This window comes from Crocodylus siamensis, chromosome 2, assembly GCF_052110815.1.
Source record: "Crocodylus siamensis isolate JL-2025a chromosome 2, ASM5211081v1, whole genome shotgun sequence".
NCBI lineage: Eukaryota > Metazoa > Chordata > Crocodylia > Crocodylidae > Crocodylus > Crocodylus siamensis.
The window spans coordinates 40,004,587-40,027,979 of record NC_143396.1 but is presented as its reverse complement, the minus strand read 5'-3'; positions in this window follow the sequence as shown (position 1 = coordinate 40,027,979).

Sequence of the window (23,393 nt, the reverse complement as noted above, 5' to 3'; positions counted from 1 at the left end):
AACACTATAAAGGAATGGAAACCTTTTCTTATGAACTACAGGAATTTGGCTTATTTAACTGAAAAACGTGGCGATGTAGAGGTGGTATATTTACTCTTGAAAGGGAATGTCTACACGTGTAACTATGGCAATATTGTTACTGTGCCGTGATTTATTCCTTTCTTTTGGTGCCTGTACTGCACCATACACATGCCACAGTTATATATTGCAGCTATTTCACTATAGCAGTGCGCTGTACCAGGGGAGCGTATTACTATGGCAAAGTAGCTGCTGGTCACATGTAGACTCCCTCAGATGCTATATCACTGTAGTGTGTTCCTACAGTGATGTAGCATCTTGTGTGATGTGCCCAATGATTCCTTTGTGGGATGACTACTAGGAAGGGAGAAAAGCCTTTTAGGCTGACAAAACACCATCAGGACAAAAACAAATATCTACTGCCTATCTCTTTGGGTATCTCTTTTCTAGTTTTGATTGGAAACTAGAAGAGGATTCTGACTCTCAGAGAAGTGAATTTTTGGAATAGCCCTTGAACCAAATATAGGGAGAAAAACCTGAATCACTTTAAGAAGGAACTCAGTAAGTTTGTAGAAGGGATGGTATGATATGACAGAGAATTTTTGCTTCAACAGGTATTGTGTGTGCGATCACGTATTTGAAATATTGCTGTTGGGATATAGGGTATCTCTTGCAGACTGGTACATAGTACCATACTTCAAGTCTTTTGCTGGTTGCCTTCCGAAGTGTTAGGGCATTGCCATAACTAAACCCAGGAGCTTTTGAATGGGATGCTCTTGCTCATACTTGGAAAACTCAAATGTTCCTACACTGAAAGGCTTCACTTTTCCACTCAGGACATGTCTTGTCAGTAGGGGACAAGGGGTACTGTCTTCTGTATCAAGAAGGTTGCTTTTCCCCTCCTAGGATCTCTTAGAACTTATACTGACTAATTACCACTGCAGTGGCAGAGCTCTGGTAGTGCCTTCATTTGCCCTACTGTTATGTTTACTCTGTAACATCTATGGCATGTTGTAGGGTATTCTCGATGTTTCTAGTATCGTACCTTGAAGATGTTTATAAGCGTTTGAAATAGTGATTTGGAGAATTCTTGGATGCATGATTTCTTCTTAATGTTGATGATTGGGCCCTGGAGGCCCTTTCCTATGTTCCAGTGTGCATGTTAAGCATTCTATGGCAAAACCTCTTACAGCTTGCACTCCCTTTATCAAGTGGACATCAGTCAAATGGTGCAATGACAAGAAAAGAGGTTCCTATATCCAGATGTCTGGTTTTTGTTATTACCAACATCTAACATCAACATCACCAGATACCCAGAATCATCAAATATGAATCAGGTGTGAAATAAAATTTGTAATGTTCTTTGTTGAAATGTTTGCTTCTAAGAAGGCATATTGCCTTTCACAAACAATAATAATTTGAATCAATATGCTAAAGTAATTGAGCATGAGGCAGCAGCTTGATGTTGCATTAAGCTTGGGAAATTTATAGAGATATACCATTATATAGAGAGAATGCAGTTAAATGATCTCACAGTTGTTATTCCAATTCAAATCACTGCCCTTTGGGGGGAACAAAAACACCCAAAAAGTAAAATAAAAGTAATCTCCAAAAGAAAATGCTGATTTTAAAACCTAAGTGACAATAAACAAGCTAGAACCTATGATTAGACTGGTACAACATAATACACAATTTGATAGCCTCATTTTTAGCTGCAAGACAAAATATTTTAATGCATTAGGCCACAACAGACAAATGATAAATAGACGCACCGTACCTGTAATACTAATTTTGAAAAGGACATCACAACAAATGATGCCTTTCATGGCAATTTATTAAGTAGATCTTGCTTCAGAAATAAAAGGTCCTCATTCTGTCTTTCATGACAATCATTCCAGATTCTATTTAGTTGATTGAAACAGTATTATGACATGAATGTAGAGGCCTCTGATATGTACACTATAAAATGAAAATAAATGACTCCACTAAAATATTGCTCTGATAAAACTGAAAGAGTCTTTGCTAAGAATAGCCATGTTAATATTCTTTCCTCTTTTTTTTTGTATTTGTCTTACATGTATCTCCATCTCTTGGCTTTGGAAAGCACTTTAAAGATTTTAAAAAATCAACCCCTCCTCTCTTTAATCATATACATTGAAAAAAAAATACAAGTTACCTTCAAAATATTTGTCCTGAGGTCAACTACATTTAAAATTGAGACTGTATTTTGTTTTCCATTATACAATCTGTGTAATAATTCACAACAAATGATAATGTATTATGCTGTAAGTCCATAACCTTAGCAAATAAAAGCCCAGTTGGTGCTTGACTTACAAGAGCAAAACAAGCTTACAGAGCATGGGTCTGTGTTGTTTGGCAAGTAGTCAATAAAACTGTACCTTATGACTTTCTCTCCTAAAGGTTCTAATCAAAACAATTTATTTCAGGCATGTAAACTCTGCTTTTCAGGCTGTAGCTATTGTCAGTATGCAGTATCAGCAACAGCAGTAACTGCAACCGTGTTAAACTAAGAGTCCCAGAGCTCCCCCATCTGTCTCAGTAATAGACAGATTTCCTACTAGATCAATGCTATATGTCAACTACAGTAAAAAGATGTGGGTTTTTCATATTTTACTAACCTTTACAGTAAGTATTTCAATTTATAGATAGATTTTTCATTCTACCTATTATATCTCAGAGAATTATGCAAAGCATAAAGAAGGCAGGGCTCTGTATGAATAAGATATACTAGAATAGTCATGTAAATTGAAGTCCTAGTACCTGATGAAACTGGGGAGAAAAGAGCATAAAAATATTTAGCAAACTAGAGATCTTTAGAGTGAATATGAGGACTTGCAGGAAATCATGCTCTACATTGTTGAACTGTTTCCATTATTTCTCTAGGTATTGTGCAGTCAGGGCTGTATTTGAGAACATAAACAGCACACATGACCATTTTCTTGGGAAGCTTGAGTCCATTTTTTATCATACTAACTGTGAATGTGTTTCGTTTGGGGGGGGGAAGCGTTTAAATGACATAAATTCTAATCCTGAAGATTACTGAAGGTGCCTTGCAGGCAGATGCCTTGGTAATTCTCGCAACCAGATCCCAGCATAGCCAACCTTTTCACAAAAACATCAGATCTTCTTTTTCACAGTCCTCTTGAGAAAAACAGCCTTGAAGAAAATCAAGAATTTTCTATTTTAAACCCTTGATATGTAAACACAGTGGACACCTACCTGTCATGACACATTAGGCATGTTTATATGAGATGCTACATTGCCATGGCAACAAGCTACAGAGATGTAGCTCATTGCTACGGCGATGTAGAGTCAGAAGGCACAAACCGTGATGCTGACGCTATGTCACCTTAGCAATGAACTACATCTCTGTAGCCGATTACTACAGTGATAGAGTGTCTAAAAATAACCATATGCTGCTGGGACAGCACAGTACTGGTGGGTACTGGGCAGCCATTTAGCATCTGCTAAAGCAAGTACTAAATGACTGCTCCGTCCAAGCGTGCTGTCAGGGGCCTGTGTAGACGCACCCACAGTCAAGCAGCAAAGGATGACATCACGTTAAAACTGAATTCTTTTATGATCACCTACAGATGAAGAGTAAGTATCTTCCAGGATGGATAACTTTTACAGTTGCTTAGAAGAAACAACAGTGAAAAAAGTACAATTATAAAGTATATAGGAAGAGCACATCATTACATCATTTTGTATCTGTTTGGGGATAACTCCTAATTCCCAATGAGTGCCTTTTCAACAGGGTCCCTTTATTTTTAAATGTACAATAAAAAGAAAAGAGCCTTAAAGTTCTTTCTTATTGATTGACCTTTTCTAGCTAATCTGTTGTCAGTGAATAAATAGGAACTTTAATCCTGTTGGACACTTCAATTCTGTAACTGAAAGAACCGTGGGCAGTCAGAGAGAAGCTAGCAGTCTGGAGGGAAGACTTTGAAATGAGGTTGGTGTCCCAAATATACAGCTGGAAAGAAAGAGTACTGACCTTGTTCTAAAAGGTATGGGTGTGTATGTGTGTCTTTTTGGGAGGGACACAGACAACAGAGGAAGCTTAGAAATTCATAACCTAAGCAGCACTCTCTGCCCCAAAAATAGTTCTTGAGTTGTGGCATTTGAAATCATTATTTATATTAAGAACACAAATTACTACAGAGTGCTACTATGTTATGTTCCATTCAAATTATCCTCACAATTTGCTTGATCTCGGGTGCCGAGCATTCCCTAGGGTTGTTGGCTACCTACAAATTTCACTTTCCTCAACTAAACTTTTTCTAGACTTCCAGCAGTAAACAAGATACAAGCCATATGACTTCCCATTCTGAATCAGACCTATGTTTTAGTCTTCACAAATAACCCAAACAGGGTTTCTGTTATATCTATCTAAATGAGTATTCTGTCTCTGATAGTAGGGAGAATCAGTAGTTCAAAGGTATCCTTGACAAGGAAGCCATAGAATTACTAGCTGACAAAATATATTTCTTCCTAACTTCCACAATTAGAGGACTGTTATGCATTGGACTACAAGGATTCATAACAAAGCAAGACCCTTTATTTCTTTGTTAGGATTTTTTATTATAATTTAGTGTATTCTTATTTCCGTGTAATTTTCCAGGTTTGTTTTGAAACCTATGAGGCTCTTGGAATGTTTATATCCTGTGGGTATGTGCTCAATAGACTAATTTGGCATTATAGAAAAAGAAAACTGTTATTTGTTTTAATTTTTACTCTTTCAATTTCATTCCATGTTCATTTGTCATGGACCATGAGAGAGGATAAATAGTAGTTTCCAATCAGCCTTTCCCATGTCATGGATTTTTTTGGATAGGTTCCAAATTAGGTGTACTTAAGGATACTGAAGTAATTTAATGGAAGTCCTATGCATGATGGAAATTCTGGAATTCTGTTTCTGCTTTATAATTTGTGTATCATATAAACTCAGGAATTCTCTTTTCTGTGGCTTTATAGGACTGAGCACACTGGGCATATCTATATGTGCTATTAAGTGGGGGCAGAGGGTCAGCCTGCCAGGGCTGCCCCAACCTAGCACAACATGCTGTGGAGGGGCTGTCTGGGGCACAAGAGTGCTTCAGTGTGGGGCCAGTGATCAGCCAGCCCAGACACTGAAGCACCCTCATGCCCCAGCCCCATCAGTGTCTTTGTATGAGTTGCTGCAGATTAAAAAATTGCACTGCAGGATAGGTCTTGTATTTACAAATACTATCCTGCAGCAAAGTTATTTAGTTTACTCCATCCTATTAGAACCGCACATGTGTATGGTGACATTTTGCTGCAGAGCTAATTAGGCAGCTTCACAGTAAATGTCTCAGGTAGACACACCAACTGTTGATGTTCCACAGATTTAATATAGATGCTCCAGAGATTTCTAAATGTATATATTTTCTGTAACAGCCTTTAAAATATTTAAAAGCATCACGCTTGAAAAATTACTTCCATATTTAGTGATGCATTACTATAAATAGTAAAAAAAATTCCATAGTATGATAAAGCCAAATTAATTTCTTTATGTAGGATTTTCACATTTATAAAGAAGAACTGTTCTGCATTGAGCCATCAAAATTAAATTTAGATTATAATAAGGGCCATTCTAATAATCCTTTAGTGCCTATGGGTCAAGTTCTTTATTCATTATCCCTAATAATTGCTACATTATGGCAAATTTACAGAAAGCTTCTACATATAATAGTAAATGTTTGGTACCATCCTTCTTTTTCAGCCTTCTGTGTGTACCACTCACTGTATGTTCACCTTGGTTCCAAAAAATTTAGCTGCCATAAATGTATACATATCACTTCCTTTAATATTTTCATGCTCATTTCAATCTTTACGGTAAGAGGCACACTCTAGCAAGGCGAGCAGAAGAGCTGTAAAACTTCTGTTGTCAACAGCAATTGAACATTTCACTTTCTGCAGCCTTTACTACAAATGTACTCTATTAACATTTCTTACATGAATTAAACTAAATGGACATTTCAAAAGATAGGGCAACTGATTAAACATGATGTTAGAAATGGCTTGAGCCAGTTTAACAGAATTAAGTGCTCTCAAATTGTATTGGTTTATTATCAGTATCAGTAGATGTGTTTTACTATCAGTAAGTCTTCCTGTATGTAGTTCTTAGTATTAATTTGTTGAATATTACATTACAATCACATTGAAAAGTATTATTAGGAAGCCATTTGTAGTGTATAACCACCACCACTTTACCAAAGGAAAAAATCTTGAACAAAGCTATATATTCTTATATATGACTTAATGGCTTTCTTTATACTATGTTGCTATTTGCTTAATCACATATGCAAAAATGTAAGATTATGTAAGATTATTGTAAAAAACGTTGTTTGGATTATTTTAGGAATGTAAATGTGGACTATTTTAGAAACCTGTTCTTAATTTAAAAATTATCCCTTCTAACTCATAATATAGCCTACTGGATAGTTCTGATTAGTTTTAATATTGAGGTAAGTAATATTACTTCAGTGGAATTAAGAGTAAAAAAGTGAAAAATGTAATTTAAAAATATTGCATGTATGTATCATTGTGCTCTATGGATAGATGAAGAGAAATATGTAGTTCTTATCCTATAATTACATTGAAAATGAGCATTAAAATGCCCACGCAAAGAAAAAGATCATCAGTTTACAATGAGAGAGGTTTCAGAGAATACTACAGACTTCAAGACATTTTGATAATACAGGGTCTAGATGAGTAAGGCAATATATCAAAATAACTATATATTTTCTTGATTAACTGGGATAGCATGCATACCACAGTGTAAGAGACATAATTTCATTGTGACAAGATTTTAGAGCAATTTATTTAAAATAGTTAAAATCTTTTTTTCTTCGAGCTGTCCATCCTATGGTCCTGATCTCAGTTTCACCATGTAATTGTACATGGTGGGATTATTCCTACCTTGCCCTTGGCTAAGTGAGAAAAGAAAAAATTCCCAGGAATTAAATATTTGAAGAGTGAATGAAGAGGTATTTAGACCAAGAATGAAATTTTTAAAGCCCTTGCCTAATACATTAGGAACCAAACCTCTATTTCTGCTCCTTCATTGAACCAGAGCTGTTGGTGGTATTGAACTGTACATTACTAACCCCTCCAAGGAGCCTGATAGATGTGCTCAGATCCAGCCCACCACATACAAACAAGAATGAGTTCTGTATAAAATACAGAGACCATGCCTACTTTCATTTAAAGGCATGAAAATGCCCCCCTCCTGACACACCTCCCATTCAAGTAGCACAACTTCAAGAGATACATTTGTAAATGGCCACAAGATCCCCTCTTAGGACATTCATGTGGGAAATGTGGGATTGTACCCACTTTAGTATATGTGTGTAAGCAAAAACTCTCACGATTTGAGTGAATGTTTTAACCACAGAACTATTTTAGAAAGAGGGAAGGTGCCAGAACCACCTACTTCAGCTGTGTTTTAAAATTAAAAAAAAATTCTTGCTCCATACAACTTAGACACCAAGGTCAGGGTACTCTAAATGTCCAGTCATACAGATGCTCACAGCGCTAAAATGGCATGTCTGATCTACGTTAGATCTAGAAAGGGTTAACCCCCTCTATAAAGGGGTAAACTAATCTTGTGAATGTATTCACAGCACAGCCCAGGGGCTGGGAAAGCCCAGGCATGCTCCTTAGCCCTGGGGCTTGCTATTTTAACTCCCCTGACTACAATGCCCTCACCCTTGGACCTGCTGGCTTGCCCTGGTACCTGCCAGCCCATTCCCCTCCCCACAACTTACCTCTGGCTACCCAGGCAAACACCAGCATGCATCAGATCCCAACTCAGGTTTAGGCACCTCAAAGTAAGCCAAGTTACCTGAGTTGCGTTGTTTCAACACACTCTTGTTCACGCTCATAATCTGGTGTCATCACTTGACTCTATACCAGAGTTAGGCAGCTATTCCTCTGAAAAGCACCAGAATTAAGATACACACCTCTCTTCTGCATTTTCTATTGGCTAGCTTGCACAACTATATGAGCTGTGTAATTTCTTTATTTCTTTATTGCTCAGAATCCTGGCTATTTTGTATCTCATTCTGAGGCACCCCATGCAGTACAAAAGGAGCTTAGGGAGCTGCAGTTTCTACCCCTGGTGCCATAGTGCCATAGTCCCTCTGCAAAATTAAGCTAAACTCATTTCCTAAATATATAATTAAAAACAATTACATTTTCTTTTGATGCAATGCTACTTTCCCTTTCTATTTTAACCAAAGCCATGTTCTGTTTGTTTGTTTGTTTTGGTTTTTTTTCTCCCAGCAGTTTGGTGATAAAAGAAACCCTAAACAGTTAAGAAAGAGAAGCTAGTAATCTTTTCAGCCTCATGCTGGAAGGCTTTTAAATTTTAGGTTCATTAGTTCACACTAAATAATGTCCAGTGAAATCTGGTTGTAGGATTATAACAGCTTTAATAAATCAGTTTTTAGCATAGGAAAAGCAGCCTTCCAAACACTGGAGGATTAAAGAGCAGATCTTTCCCAAACACCTTGTCCTAACTCCAATCCTGAAGGAACTGGGGACCATAAAGGACCAGGGTTAAGCAATGTTTTAGCTAATACATCCTGGGATGATAAAAATTATAATCAAATATGCAGAGGCAAATGTCAAGATATCTGGGTAATACCCTGTAAATTTTCACTTGGCCTCTTATAGACCATGGGTAGTTTACATGAGATGCTATTGTGCAGTAGTTTCTATACATTCGTTTAGTACTTGTATAAGCAAACACTAAATAAACTGGAGTTACTGCACAGTAGTTCTGGCAAACATCTTTTAAGTGATGCTATTGTGCAGTAGCCTAATACTACTGTGCGTATTAGTACTGTTAGTGCTGTGATGCACTACTGCACAATAATATTCGGCTACTGCACAATCCACGTCTCATGTAGACGCGCCCCCTGTATATGGAAATGTAGACCCATAGATGTTTACTTGTATATTTTTAGGAGGATTTTTAAAATTCTTTTCATGATCAAGTAGTGAGATTTTTTTTCCTCTGAAGAAACTAAATTTTTAATGAGAACTCAGTAAAATATCACATAAGAAAAAAAAGTAAAATATTCTGTGAAGGTTTGGCCTTCATTCAGTATGTGAAATTTCTGTGAAAATCAATGGGATTTCTATGTGTGTCTTGAAGGAATCAGGGGGAAGATTTTCTTATTTCACTCAATATCAGATAGTCAATAGATGTTGATTTTTTTTCTTTTTGATAGAGGAAGTTTCTTGTCTGCCTAAGAGTCTGTATCCTGGACAGATTTATGAGAACAGGAATGTGAACTTCTCTGCCTCTGCTTTTGCTCCTTTTAAATATTTTCCTGAACTGGAAGGGGGATAGATAGTAGATCTGCAAAGCTGCATCTCTAGCTAGTGGTCTTCTTATCAGGTACAGACATTCAAAAAGCCTGAGGCAGAATCAATCTAAGTTCCACAGTTTTCTGTAAGCAGCATAGTTTAGATTGGTAGTGAACATTCACCCTGTGGTGGGGAGGGCAAATCTTAGACTGAAGTCTGCCATTTTTAAACCAATCTGTGTGTTGCTGACCTTCTGTTCTGTTACAGGTTTTTGATCACTTATATCAGTAATAGCATAGTGTGTGTACCTGGCCCTTCTGTCTCTAAGAAAGAACAGCCTCCACAGATTTGTGCATTGTGGTCCAGATGGTGCTGCAGAACCATTGCTGAAGAATATTTAGCTATTTTATAAGTTCTCCACCTACAAGGTGCACCAGATCCTTTAACCCCTATGAGGGGAGGGAGACAGGATTTGAACAGAAATCAGTAATAGAGGTCGAGAACATTGTGAATTATTGCTGAACTAAGGTAGGAGAAGTAATACATCCCCAATTCTGTCACTAATTATGAACATCCTGTAACCTCATCAGAAAGCCATTGAAGGTGAGAAATAATGATTACTGATAGCAGTCCAGTAAGAAGAACACAATCCTCATCTGTCATGCAGCTTCAGGTCATTTCCTCCAACCTCCATCCTGGCATTTTTGTGGATTTTATTAATTCATTCAATCAGTCAAACAATGTGCTGTTGTTATTTTAGCTTTATTTGTTATTTAAAAGGGGAAAAGAAAGATGTAACAACCATCAAAGCTTCCTTACCTCTGTCATGAAACAGTGGCATTAACTCTTCAAAACTTTGACCCATGTGACAAGACAGACCAGGAAGTATAAACCAACATAACCTACTACCACTTCCCCAAATGTTATTACAAAGAGGGAGTGTATACACAAGATGCTTCATACACAGTAGACTAATTCTACTGTACAGTACCACAGCATAGCAAAAGCCATGCTAATGTGCAGAAGAATTAGTACTGTACATTAAGCATCATGAAAAAATGGTACGCCTTTGCTAGGACAAACTAGTGCCAGCTACTGCATACTTATTTAGTACCTCATATTAAAAGTACTAAACATAATGCGCAATAGCAATGATACATTACTGCATGTGTAAAGGCATCCAAAGAGAATGACATATATGGGGGGGGTTTCCTCTTCTAGTCTTTTATATTTAATTATATTCTTTTCACTACTTAGAGAGGGCTGAGAAATCTAGTATCTTGTATGATAAGAAGTGACGGTTCAATCCTGAAGATATTAATGATTATATATTTGTTAAGTCCTCTCCTTGGACCATAACTTTGTCATGGTGGAGAGACTTGTATATTCCAATGACCCTCAGAGCACTGTCATCTGGAGTCTTGGTAGGCTCATGGTAGGCTCTCCCCTGGCAAACAGTTTTGAGGCAAAGTCCCAGACTAAGCATGGTCCAACCTCCTGAAGACCCCAGTGGTGGAAAAGAAGTACTAGAGGACCTGCTGGTTCTCTGCAGTTGTGAAGGAAGATAAGGGCTGCAGCAGGATGAAGGTTTCTGGTTGTCTTGGACATCCTTGCCACTGGGTTCAGGGCTCCTTTCTGTCAAGTTTGTTTGCCTGTCACTTGCGCACTGGCTTCCCCAGTCACGCAAGATGACATGCACAGGCCTCTGCCGGGTATGTTAGCATCTTCCACAAACTTTGGACTTCAGGAGGGCAGGCTTCAATGAGGTAAGGAGAATAGTTGTGGGGGTACTGAGATCCCAGAGAGGAGGGGAGTCAGGTGTCCAAGAAGGCTGGTCGTTCCTTAAGGAGACGATCCTCCAAGCCCAAAGGGAGGTAATTCCAACATAGATCAAAGGGGGCAAAAGAGTGCAAAGCTTCCATGACTCACCAAAAGTATATGGGAACATCTCCTAGCTAAAAGGGAGGCATACACCCAATGGAAGGGAGGGGCCATCACCAGAGGGGACTATACCTCAGTTGCTCGGGGCTGCAGGGGGGCAGTCAAGAAGGCCAAGGCAGAGATGGAAATGCTACCTGGATCAAGCACAACAAGAAGTCCTTCTTTAAATACATAGGAGGTAAAAACAAGGTACTTGGTAAAGTGGGGCCTCTGTAAGACACGCTAGGAAATCTGGTCATCACACCAGATGACAAAGCTAACCTACTTAACAATTTCTTTGTCTCCATTTTCCTGAGCAAGGACCAGGTCACTCCCCCCACCACCAGGACCCCTGCAGGCCCCAGGGGAGGTGCACCCAGGTCTGGGGTCAGTGAGGATCTAGTCTGAGAACTTCTGGAAGGACTGGACATATTTAAATCAGCTGGGTCTAATGATCTCCACTCCAGAGTGCTGAGGGAATTAGCAGAGGTCATTCCCGGACACCTGGCATGGTTTTACGAGCACTCGTGGTGATCTGGTGTGGTACCAAAAGACGGAAAAGGGCCAATATGGTTCCCATTTTCAAAAAAGGGAGGAAGGAGGATCCAGGAAACTATAGTCCAGTTAGTCTTATCTCAATCCTGGGTAAGCTTTTTGAGAGAATTATCCAGATGCATGGTCATGAGGGGCCAGCAGAGTTGATTAAGCTTAGGGGCCATCAGCACAGGTTCATTAGAGGTAGGTCCTGTCAGACTAACCTGGTGGCCTTCTACGACCAGGTCACAAAATCCTGAGATACAGGGGTAGCAGTAGACATAGTCTTTCTGGACTTTAGGAAGGCCTTCAACACTGACTCTCACCCCATTCTCATTAAAAAACTAGGGGACTGTGGCATCAACACCTACACAGCCAAATGGGTCACAAACTGGCTGGAGGGCCACACCCAGAGAGTGGTGGTGGATGGGTCATTTTCGACACAAAGGGATGTGGGCAGTGAGGTCCCCCAGGGCTTGGTCCTCGGGTCTGCACTGTTCAACATCTTCATCAGCAACTTGGACAAGGGGGTAAAAAGCACCTTGTAAAATTTGCAGATGACACTAAGATAATTGGGAGGAAGTGGGCACTCCAGAAGGGAGGAACAGGCTACAATCAGACCTATACAGGTTACATGGGTGGGTGGATGAGAACAGGATAGGTTTCAGCACTGACAGGTGCAAGGTATTGCACCTGGGGAGGAAAAACTAGCAGCATACCTACAGGCTGGGGAACTCCCGTCTTGTCAGTGCAGAGGCAGAAAAGGATCTTGGAGTCATTATTGATACCAAAATGAACATGTGTCAACAGTGTGGGGGCACAGTCAGGAAGGCCAACCATACCTTGTCATGAATCCACAGATGTATCTCAAGCAGGTCCACAGAGGCGATCCTCCCCCTCTATGTGACTCTGGTCAGGCCGCAGTTGGAGTACTGCATCCAGTTCTGGGTGCCACACTTCAGGAGGAATGTGGACAACATGGAGAGGGTCCAGAGGAGGGCCACTCGCATGATCAGGGGGCAGCAGGGCAGGCCCTACATGGAGAGACTAAGGGACCTGAACCTTTTCAGCCTCCACAAAAGAAGGTTGAGGGGGGATCTAGTGGCCTGTTACAAACTAGTCAGAGGGGACCAGCAGGCATTGGGGGAGTCCCTGTTCCCCTTAGCACTACCAGGAGTGACTAGAAATAACGGTTACAAGCTGGTAAAGAGTAGATTCAGACTAAACATCAGGAGGAACTACTTCACTGTCAAGGTGGCTAGGATCTGGAACCAACTTCCAAGTGAAATAGTGCTGGCTCCTACCCTGGGGGTCTTTAAGAGGAGGCTAGACAAACACCTTGCTGGGGTCGTTTGACCCCACTACTTTTTCCTGCCATGGCAGGGGGTCAAACTAGATGATCTGCTCAGGTCCCTTCCAACCCTATCAACTATGAAACTATGAAGTCCTGCAGTAACAGATGACTGGTGGTGGGGAAAGGAACAGTGAACTTTGGAAGTCCCTGGTCACAAATCTGCATGTAGGCAGCAGTCATGTGATGGTCACTTTGCACTCACTGAGACAGAAATACAATTTGGGAGCTGTGGCTACAACTGAGCAGTCCTCTTTAGGATCCCCTCTTCTCACCCTGAACAGGGAAGGGTCTAGAAAAAGTGCTCTAAACATAGACTGTCTCAACCCCCCTGGCTGGATTGCGGCATCCAGTGGGATCACCCTACCTGAGGCCAAAACCAACAAAATAAAGTACTGAAATTTGACATGTGAAATATCCACACTCTCATGGATTCCCCAAACAGTGAGTGTCCTGAAAGAAGAAGCACCATAGTAGCTACATAACTTGCAAGATATGACATCGATATTGCTTCCCTAAGTGAGACCTGCTGGGCAGATGAGGGCCAGGTGAAAGAAGAAGGATGTGGCTACACCTTTTTTTGGAAAGGAAAGTCACCTGAAAAGAGGTGCATTCATGTGGTTGTCCTTGCCATCAAGAACAAGATTGTCAGTCAGCTTTCAGAACTCCATATCAGCATTAATGAAAGTCATATAACTCTATGCCTCAAGCTCAGTAACAACCAGTATGTGAACGACCCTCACTTGACAATGGTGAAGTTAAGAAGCAAGAGTTCTACTGCACTCGTGACACAGTCCTGACTGCCACTGCCAAGGGATATGATCTCATCCTCATGAGTGAACTCTTCAGCACAAGAGTTGCACGACACTCTGAACTCTGGAGTGGCATCATTGGCAAAGAGGTGCTGAGGAAAGTCAATTTCAATGGTATCCTCCTCTTTGGCAAATGTGTAGAGCATGGCTTGCTCATTGTGAATACTATCTTCAGACAGAGTATCAAATATAAGATCACTTGGAAACACCCATGGTGCCACCTTCTTGACTATATTATTGTCAGAGCCTATGATGGTACCAATGTCCATATCACCTGAGTCCTGAGAGGTGCAGGTGACTGTTGGATGGACCACCATTTAGTCAGCTGGATCATAGACATGGAGCTTGTACCACAACACCCACATTAAGCAACCAAAAGGAATGTATAAGAGATTTAAACATGAAAGCACTCCAAAACCAAGCTAGAATGAGACTTTTCAGAAATGCCTTACTGAGAGACTCACTGACCTACCTGATGACATCAAGGACATCTAGGCACATTGGGAGGAACTTAAGAACTTTATTCATAAGGCATGTGCTGAATCAGTTGAATACCACACTTACTGTCACCAAGATTGACTTGATGAGAATAATGAGGAAATCCTAAAACTTATCCGTCAGAAGAGAATCGCATTCTGCAGCTGGAAAATGAACCATCTAATCAGCAAAAACATAAAGCTTACCACCAGCCTAAAGCTGTAGTTCATAGGAGGCTCTGGGACATCAAGAATCTGTGGTGTCAAGTGAAGGCTATGGAGATACAAAAATTTGCTGAACAACATGACAAGCTTCTCTCAAGCAATAAAAGGCATCTATGGGTCACGTTCTAATGACCCAACCATCTTGCAAGCCCAGGATGGCTCCACCCTTCTCACAGATTTTTTATCCATCAGGCAATGATGGAAAGAGCACTTCAATATTCTACTCAACCATGAATCTGAGGTCTCAGCTGCCACCATCAAATCCATCCTTCAACACCTAGTAATAGAATTTTTTGCTGATCCCCATCCGTCAAGGAAGTCTGGCATGCCATCACTCAGTCAAAGAACAATAAGGTGCCAGGACCAGATGGCATTCCTGCTGAAGTTTTCAGAGTTGGTGGAACACAACTAGTACAAAAACTTCACTGACTTTTTATTAAAAATATGGGTTAACAGGGAAGCTTCATTGTGACTATCTTCAAGAAAGGGGACAAGTCAGTGTGTGGCAACTACTGAGACATAGCTCTTCTCTCCATTGCTGGGAAGATTCTTACTCTCATCCTTCTGAATTGCCTCCTCCCCTTTGCCAAAGATGTCCTTCCAGAATCCCAAGTGGCTTTAACCCATCACAGGGTTAAACCAACATGACTTTTGTTGCATGATAGCTCTAGGGAAAGTGTAAAGAGAATCACCAGGCATCAAAGGCCTTTGACTCCACCAATCATGAAGCCCTATGGAAGATGCTGGATAGATTTCCTTGCCCACTGAAGTTCATTAGTGTCATAAGGCTATTCCATGATGGGATGACCACCACAGTCCTTTGTAGTGGATTAGAGTCAGACCCATTTACTGCCTGTACTGCTATCTGTGGCAGGGCACTGTTGGTGCCTGCCACTTTAAGACCTAAACCAAGCAGCCAGCAGGTTCTTGACTGTGGCAGCCATATACAGGCAGATCCCTGGCTGCCTATATAAACATATCAGTTCCCTGCTGCCAGGCCAGGTAGCAATATTGCCTGGCTGCAAGGCTTTATGAATCATCCTGGAGGTATGGGAGAAACTGTAGGGGAGGACTAGGAGGCTCCTGGTCCTAGGCCAGGCATGACCTAAAACTGCATCCTGCCAGTGCAGGAGCCCCCAGGAAATGCCAGGCCAGTTATCACCCTGGTGAAAGGTGTGTAGGTGCAACCCAAGCTCTCACCTTCGGGTGGGTTTGCATAACACAGTTATGCAGTTGGGGCAGTTGGGGCCAGGCACAGCTACAGCAACCTTAGCCCTGAGAGAGAGTGGGGCTACAGGCTCAGAGGCCTGAGGTAGAATATTCAACTGGTCAATGCTGGGGCCAGGACCAGAATGGTCAAAAGGGACAGGGGCCCACCATGAGGGATGCCCAGAGCTGAGGGCCTTGGATCCCAACTGGCCTTGGAGGTGAGGCCAGGGCCTGTGTAACCAAAGGTCCCAGGGGGACCACGCTCAAGAGGGGAAATAGTTTCAGGGAGCTAGGCCACCCAAATGAAGGTAAAGTATGCTGCCAGAATGGAGGAATCTTAGAGGAGTCTGAACTGGAGGATTCTGGGGCCTAGTGTGGGGCTGGTGAGATCAACAGCTGGATGCCATCTACAAGGCATGGGCTGCAGTGTAGGGGAGATACGGAGCCAAAGATGCCCCCACCCTGGCATCGCGGCATGAATGGGCAGCCTCCTGCCTTAATTAATATCTTAATTAATTAAGAACAAGGTGTGGCAGGTGAGTCAGGTGGGTGGCGTGCCCAAAGGCAAGTAGGAAACCTAGCACTGGCTAGGCGGGGAGCCCCACTTTGCCATAGTATCAAGCAGAACTGCATCATTGCCCCAACCCTTTCCTCTATCTATCTTGCAGTGATTTTGATTCTCATCCATGACCACCTTTATCCCAGAATTGGGGTGGAATATTGAATGGACATTCAGCTTTTCAACCTGCAATGCCTTCAAAGCAAAACAAAAATTACCAAGACTGGCATCACTGACCTTCAGAACGTTGATGACTGTTATCCTTGCACACACTGAGACTGATTTGCAGTCCACCCTTGACATTTTTTCAGGTGGCTATCATAGCCTGGGACATTCCCTTAATATTGGGAAGACCAAGGTGCTCCATCAGCCTGCCCCAGAACAAGTTTCCTGCTTTCCCCCACAAGTTACCATTGGTGGAGAACTCCTGGAAAATGCTGAGCATTTATCACACCGTGGCAGCCCTCCGCTCTCCCTCCCTCAGTCAGTCAGTCTTGATGTAGATATCAAACATAAGATTTGCTGAAGTAGCATATCCTGCAGAAAGCTGCTTTGCTGTGTCTTTGCCAACTGAGATCCGCATATGGAAACTAAGGTCCTGGTCTACGATGCAATGGTTATCCCCATGCTTCTCTACAGATTTGAGACATGGGTGACATATCAAAGTCATTTTAGGTGCCTGGAATAGTTGTATCAGCATTGCCTCAGGAAGATCCTTTTCGTTAGATGGGAGGACCACTGTACCAGTGCCAGCATCCTCTTTGCAACATAACCAGCATTGAGACAAGGATCATGAAACATCAATTCCACTAGCCTGGCCACTGTTCTTCTGAAGCAAGTTCTCTTCTCTCAACTCAGTCATGGTAAGAGGACCCACAGAGGACAGTGGAAGTGCTACAAGAACATGCTGAAAGTATACCTTAAGAAGAATGGCAGCAACCTTACCAACTGGGAAGTACTGGCTGGTAACCGTTCTCAATTGTGCTGCACCATACGTCAAGCTACAGCGCACTTCAGAGAGAACTGTCTTGCTTAGGAAGCCAAGAATTGGCAGAGGAGGAAGGAAAGCATACAACATCCTGACCAAAAGCTATACCTACACTAAGGCACCACCTGTATTATCTATGTAAACACTTGCAAAGCACAGATTGGACTCTTCAACCATCTTAAAACTCACCAATAATTCTGCCTCCCCCCAGCAGACATCATTCTCATATCAAGAGATAGCTGAAGATTTGTTCAGTGAAAAACTCCCATTGGAGCTCCAGTACCATTTTGTATGAGTAAAACCACAAAGCTGTGGATTAAAAACACTAACTAGTGATGGCAGGGGAGTGGATCCCCTGGTCTGTAGTCCACCTTGTAGATTTTTTTATATACTTCTGATTAGCATCTCCAAACAATATTGCTCTACACAATATAGCAGGTTTTCTCCTGATATCTCATAGGAGTCACAATAGCAATGGCATGCCTCATTAGCATATCATGTATACTGTTCACTCCATTGCTTAGCCATTCCCACTTTCCTTCTCCTAAAGGACTTTTATGCTTTGCACAACCAGTTCACCATGGGTCCTTTATACCACATGAGTGCTGTCACCAAGCCTGTGGAGTACATGTATGAATACAGCTCATCAGGTCTTCATTTCTCTTCTGTGTTATGTAAGTACTTATAGGTTCAAGGTGTAGCAGACTCTTGCTATCTTAAAATATGATTTAGATATCAGGATAGGAATGGATGGTGTCACATAAAGGCTTGAAAAGTCTACCGTTTTTTCTTGATATTGTTTTTTACATAATATAATCATCAACCATGGACTATCCTTATTTTGAAACAGTAATTTCTTAAATATGAATGCTAATGAGGTTGATGCAACAGCAGCTATCACTTTGCAAACATCTGCTGGGGTGTGACAAATAAAGAAAAGAACATTAGGATGAAAAATGTCAGTGTACTATAATTCACTTCTTTATTGCCAGGCAGTCATCATACAAAATAAAAGTATGGGCACATAGTGAGCAGCAGTTGTGGATGCATGGAATTTGTAATTGTGTATCAGAAGATATTGCATAATTTTGAAAAGGTAGATAAAATACAAAATAATTCTTATTCATCCTCATTAATCCTTCCTAACCTTCATTTCTGAAGTTCATTGATGAGAAGTCTGGCCACCATTTTGCACACTGCTGGTTTCTAAAACAATCACAATTCAAAAGCAGCAATATCCCCACTGTTTAAATGGAGCTACCTTGATAGTCTCATATGTAAACTAAGTAACAGCAGAGTCTTTCTTTTTATGGTAAGGGGGTTAAACTAGATGACCCTTGAGGTTCTTTCCAACCCTATGATTCTGTGAAACCTTGTCACCATCCCTTTATTGCATTGCTGCTGTTTATTGCATCTCATCTTTAATTAAGAGTTTATCTATAAAAGTAAGTTACAAGGAAGTTGTTGTGAAATAGCTCAGGTATACATTTAAGAGAGAAATAGGTACTCCACACTACTTCCCCTTGAGAACACTCATTTTTTTTACTAAGTATTTTTGCAATTTAACTTGACCCACTTCCAAAATGGATTAAGAAGGCACTTCTAATATGGTATGAGAATGCCCACACAGGGCGAAGGTGCAAAGTAGTTAATGAGCAATAGTTATTACAGACTTCTCCTCTATGTAGAAAAGCCCCAGATTTTGATTCTGAATTCAGAACTACATGGATGACCTCTCAGTGGGACTCAGCATGGGTTCTGTCAGAGTATCAGAATATAAGATTGTAAGCTTATAGGAGGAGGTCCCATGACTGTATTGTAGAGCATCCCCAGCAAAAATCTGCCTTCTGTAAAATTCATTAGAAGCCATAATAATTAATTCAATCTTTTTATAAAATACAGTTTTGACTAATATACCTCATAGCTGCTCTGACTCACTTGGATAGTTTAAATCTTGTCAAACATTAAGGAATTCTTTAAAGAACCAAAAGATATGTTGGTAGTCAGAAACGGCTCATTGTTGCCCAATAACATTCCTGTTGATCAAAGAAGAGTGAGGTAATAGTTGTCATAAAAATCATTGTAACTCTATTTCAGAATTGTTCATTTTAGTCTCATTGTTTTCATTCTGGGGTGAAGTCTTGGCTCCATTAGAATCAATAGAAAAATTCCTGTTGGTTTCTGATAGATTAGGAATTTGATCATGGCGTTTATTTTTTGTTTTCTCTTTTAAAAACATAAACCTTTATTTTTGTAAGGATGCATTCAGAGAACTGTACACCAGCTACACCAAATACTGGAAGCCATCAAGATAGGTGTAAAGTGCTATATTCATTGCGTAAGGATAACATGTTCATGATAGAATTTGCTTTCCAATTCCAATAGTATTGGCTGCTTTATACCACTTAACAGACTTTAGAAATGATAAAGGTAGTTAGCCATGTTAATCAGAAGTCAAGCAGAAGTCAGGATAGGATATATCTTAGGGCACTTCTACAAGTGCTCTATGGGTGGATGAGATGATGCTTTAAATAAAGCAGCTCTGAGAGCCCTTCTAATTAAAGTGCTGCAGCATCTCATTATTCATTATTTTGAAGTACAGGGATGCTGATACATAAGACATGAGGGGCTGCTGGAGCACGGTAATTACTAGGGCTGTGCAAAGTTTCAGTCACTGATTTAATTCAGCCTGATTCGGCAGCCGAATATCTGAATCTGAATCGAATCAGGAGACCCATTAATGTCTCCAAATTGTATCAGAAGCCTCTGATTCAATTCAGAGAGATTTGATGATTCAGATATAGACACAGTTTTATATGTTTTTGCTACATACCTCAAAGTACCAGGTGGCTTGTGAATGTTGAGATGGTGGGGCAGATGGAGTATCCCACGCAAGCTCAGGTTGGTCCTTAGCACACTCAGTGGTAGACTCAGAAGTGGACTAGAAGTACCACCTTGGAGTGCATGGGGGACTCCCCTCCCTTCCAGCTTAGTGACTCATACCTTACAGGTCTAGGGGGACACTGGGGTACCCCTGTAGCTGATTGCTGAGCTGGGAGGGTTTGCCTCTGAGCATGCGTGTCCTCCCCACCCATGCTCCTGTGGGTGGGGCAGTCCATCAGCCCCACCATCTCAGGATTTATGAGCCATGCCTGATACCTCAAGGTTTGTAGAAAAAACATTTAAAGCTGTGTCTATGGCCAAATTGCTGATTCTCTGAATCAGACCTGAATCTTCAGGTTCAGATTCAGTTGAATTGAATTGGGACAGTGATCCAAATTAGCGAACGGAATCACTGCCCCCTGAATCAGGCTGAATCTGAATCTGAATTGAATATGGTCCACTTTGCACACCCCTAGTAATTACCATGCAACTGAATACAGTCCGCTTTGCACACCCCTAGTAATTACTATGCTTCAGCAGACTTGATTAATCAAGTCTTCTCCGACGTGATGTAATTACAGTGCAACAGTGCAACCTGTCCACTCATGTATAGGCATTCTTAGAGACTAACTTGTTCAGAAAGGCATATCCTTTTGTAGGCAGCAGCCTACCTCATTTAATACTATGAAGTAGCCTTTTGCCTATGAAAGCTTATGCCTTTCTGAATGTGATAGTCTCTAAAGGTAATATAAAAGATTACCTTTAAACCATTCTAAAGGCACCTAAATACGAGCATTCATGCATTAAAAAGTGTCCTAACAAGTTACCTTAAAAACATCATAAAGGCATTTTGTAGATTTCATAGACATTAGGGCTGGAAGGGACCTCGGAAGATCATGGAGTCCAGCCCCCTGCCCAAAGGGCAGGAAGTCAGCTGGGGTCATAGGATCCCAGGAAGATAAGCATCCAATTTACTCTTGAAGGTGTTCAATGTAGGTGCTTGAACCACCTCCAATGGCAGGTTATTCCAGACCTTGGGGGCTTGGACAGAAAAGAAATTCTTCCTTATGTCCAGCCTGAAATGGTCTTGCAGTGCTTTATAACCGTTCAACCACATCATCCCTTGGGGTGCTCTGGTGAACAAACATTCCCCCAGGTACTGGTGGTAACCACGATAAACTTATAGGTGGCCATCAGATCACCCCTGAGCCCACACTTTTCCAGGCTAAAGACCCCCATGGCTCTCAGCCTGTCGTCATAAGGTCTGTTTTCCTGACCTCTGATCATGCGCGTGGCTCTTCTCTGGACTCTCTCAAGCTTCTTCACATCCCTTTTGAATTGTGGGGCCCAAAACTGGATGCAGTACTCCAGCTGTGGCCTCACCAAGGCCAAGTAAAAGGGGAGAATGATGTCCCTGGATTTGCTTGAGAAACATCTATGGATGCAAGCGAGCATTTTGGTCACTTTACTAGCTGCAGCATCACGTTGCAGGCTTATGTTCATCTTGTGATCAGTGATGACTCCCAAGTCTCTTTCTTCCATAGTGCTAGCCAGTGTAGCGCTGCCAAGGTGGAGAATCTTGCATTGTTCAGTGTTAAACACCATCAGGTTCTCATCCACCCATTTGCTGAGCCTGTCCAGGTCAGCCTGGATCACCCGCCTATCTTCTGGTGTGGATGCTTTGCCCCAAAGTTTGGTGTCATCGGCAAACTTGGCCAGTCTGCTTCTGACTCCAATGTCCACATCATTAATGAAGATGTTGAACAATATGCGTCCAAGGACAGAGCCTTGGGGGACCCCACTGGTCACAGGACACCATGACGATTGACTTCCATCGATTACCACCCTCTGGGTCCGACCACGGAGCCAATTCCCCAGCCAGCAGATCGTGGTGGACCCAAGGCCACATTTGGCCAGTTTCACCAAAAGGTGATCATGGGATACCTTGAAAAAGATCGAAGGCTTTTCTGAAGTCAAGATATATGACATCAATCTCTTCTCCCTTGTCCAGGTGATAGGTCACCTGGTTGTAGAAGGAAATTAGATTGGTCAAGCAAGACCTGACCACAACAAACCTGTGCTGGCTATCTCTAAGGATGTTGGCATCAGCCAGTCCATTAAGGATGGCCTCTTTAATAAACGTTTCTAAGACCTTCCCCAGGATAGAAGTCAGGCTGATGGGCCTATAGTTTTCTGGATCCACTTTCCTCCCTTTCTTGAAGATTGGCACCACAGTGGCCTTCTTCTAGTCCTCAGGCACTACACCAGAGTGCCAGGAGTTTTCAAAGATGGTGAAGGTGATCAGCTCATGGTCACTGTCACCCAGCTTCCCATTGATCACTAGGTTATGGATTAGGTCATCCCCAGAAGCCAGTACCAGGTTGAGCAGCGCTTTACCTCTCATTGGCCCATAGACTTCTTGAGTCAGGTGGAGGTCATTCACACACAATAGGAACCTTTGCAACTGCTCGGATTTTGCTGAGTGATCCTCCCATGAGAGGTCTGGGTAATTGAAGTCACCCATGACAACCATGGTCCTGGAGCATGCAGCCTCAGCCAGTTCCTAGGTGAATTCCTAGTCAAGTTCTTGACTTTGGGTAGGAGGTCTGTAGTAGACTCCCACTGTTGTGTCCTCTGTGCCTTGTTCCCCATGGATTTTAACCCAGAGGGTCTCCAGTCATCCACCCTGGGCACCAACATCAGCTTGAAGGGGCGCATAGCTTTCCTTAACATAGAGAGCTGCACCCCCTTCCCCTTTTATCTACTCAATCTCTCCTGTACAAGGTATAGCCATCTATACCTGTGGTCCAATCATGGGTGGAGCCTCACCAGGTCTCTGTTATCCCTATGATGTTGTAATTATTTTGTGTTAAGTATTCCTCAATCTCTTGGCATTTGTGTCCATTTAAAATGACAGCAGTCATTAGTTAGGATGTTGAAACATTGTAAGTATTCTCCAAATCAGGGATCAGTAGCATTTTTGGACAGAGTGCCAAAAACACCCCAACCTCTGCCCAGGCCTTGACTTGGAGTGCCAGAGGCAGATGATGACAGA